The sequence below is a fragment of the Glycine soja genome, chromosome 15 (genome assembly GCF_004193775.1).
Source record: "Glycine soja cultivar W05 chromosome 15, ASM419377v2, whole genome shotgun sequence".
Lineage (NCBI taxonomy): Eukaryota > Viridiplantae > Streptophyta > Magnoliopsida > Fabales > Fabaceae > Glycine > Glycine soja.
Window position 1 is genome coordinate 49,773,385 of NC_041016.1, and position 2,494 is coordinate 49,775,878.

Below are 2,494 nucleotides of genomic sequence, written 5' to 3' on the forward strand. Positions count from 1 at the left end.
AAGGATTCTCATAGGTGCAAACCAATGTGCACCTTTCCAACCTTTGAGAAATTCCATCATCACATGTCAAGCTCGTGACATTAAACAAGTGCTTTCCGTAAGGAAACCCATGACTTGTATCCATTCAATTTATGTTTTATTCCATTTTTAATTTAGTTTATAAGACAATCTACCTATCAGTACTACAACTATGGTTAATGGACCATGGCCCATACATTCACCGTCAAAGTTGAGTACGATCGTGGTCAATTGACCAGGACCCAGGCAATCACGATCAGTGATGATAATAATCATTGCCCATGCCCACCATGGCCATGGTCATTTAATAAATAAAAATGGTGGGTGCTATAAAAAGCACAATGACTATAGGCATAGTCACCATTACCCCCCTCTCTCTTTTGACCAAGGTCAGTTCTAGCCCATCACGATCGTGATCCACATTTCACCACGGTCATGATGCTTTCTTCAACTTCTTCCTCACTTGTCACCTTGGCTGTAATCCCAGTTCACTATAGTAGTGGTTCTTTTTCATGTACCTCACCATCCCTTGGCACCATGACCATTATACTTTACCATGCCTGTGGTGACTTTTCATCGAGGACCATTTTCCTAGCATAACAGTCGTAGTCACCACCATGACAGTTGTGATGCCCCCTTTTTCTCTACCATTAATTCTAACCTTCTCTCTTGTGTTTATCTCTTTTCTTTTGCAATATTTCCATTCCTCCAGCCATGTCTAGTGTGGGCAGTTCATGTGCTTAGAGCAAATTCCCCCACATGGCCCACACTCAGTAACCAACCCCGAGACTTCGGTTCCTCAACCATCACTGCCACATCCACAGGAGGAATCAAAGCACTATGACACACTAGTACCTCCAGCCTTCCTAGATTGTTATGAGATTCTAAAAAGGCAATTCCAGATCTCTAATACTCAATACTTTGAGGATTGGGTTCTCAGGGATCTAGACCTCTATGATAGAGTCCACTATTACTTGACTGTCATTGTTAAGTCTGGTTGTGTCCAAGTCACATTGGATTGTACCAAACAGTTAAGTCCTTAAGATTTTGATTTTAACAAAGTATAAATTTTATGTGTTAACCTTCTATGCTTAAGCTACAGGTTTATCTATCTCTATGAGATACAAACAGAAAGCATGAGGAGAAAGGCTTTGGACGATAGTTAAAGTGTTAGTCATTGGATGATACTGCCTCAACATCCAATCCCAAGAAGACAAATGCTTTAGCACTTGGCTTATATTTCAAAGGAAATGGAACAATTACTCAATCCTCAAGAACTAAGAAGTTTTCATAAGAAAGTAACGTTTATGGTTTAGTAGGCAATTCATGCCATAGCACACAAGAGGGAAGTTCTGAAATGTCTTGTCTTGATATTTTTTATTCCTTTTGTTGTGCGCTATTAACATTGTATTTGAACTGTACACTGAAAGTCATCGTTAAGCACAAGGTGACACTTCCAAGATGTACTTCTCTTAAGATACATTGCAGAAGATGTCTATGGTCCCCACACTCTCTGCACAGTAAAATGCTAAGTGTAAAGTACCCAAGCTATTAGACAATGACTATCTAGGATCTTTCAATGGATTGAAGCTTTGATGTCTATATAAAGCTCAAAGATGTTTGTCATGAAGTTGTCGAATCACTAGAGAATCATCTGAGTCAAAATGAATAAAGTGTTGTAATGCTGTCAGTTTAGTTGGACGACAAAAACTTGAGTGAATTGAGTGAATCTTAGCTCTGCTAAGCAGCAAGTTTCCATTGTATCCGAGCTTATTGTGTAAACATTCCTTGAGTGATTAGAATACATATTCTATCAAACATCTATTTTTGTGAAAGCCAGGAGTGACTTCATGACAAAAAATACTTGGGTCTTAATCTCATGGGGAGATTAAGGGTATAGTCAGAAATGACCTAGAGATTACTTGTTGTAGCCAGAAGTGACATAGAGAATACTTGGTTGTAATCAAAGTTTTGATTAGTGGAACCCTTCAAGTTTTGAAGGAGAACTAGACGTAGCCCAAGAGTTGGGGTGAACCAGTATAAAACCCATGTGTTTTCTTTAATGCTTCTATATAACTAGTTCATTTCTATAGTTTACTTTTATACTATTGTGTCCAAGTTTTGTGAACTGGTTTTTAACCTCAAAGTGATTACCCCCTTGGACAAAACCCATCGTCCATTGATATTTATTTGAGAAAAGATTTCAAAAGTTTTCAAAAGAAAAAGTTTTTATCCATCGCACTATTCAACCCTTCCCCCTTTCTAGTGTGTTTTAGGTACTTCAGCCATTGGCTGGAAAATGGGAGCATCCATCTCAAATGAAATATTTTAGAGACAAGTTTTTTATTATAATTTTTTATGCAGTCATATATGAACTATAAATTTAATTTTGATACATTGTCATTATAATTCTTAGATTATTAGACAATACAAATTGAACTAATCTAAGTCATTTTAAATTTTAATATTAAACCAA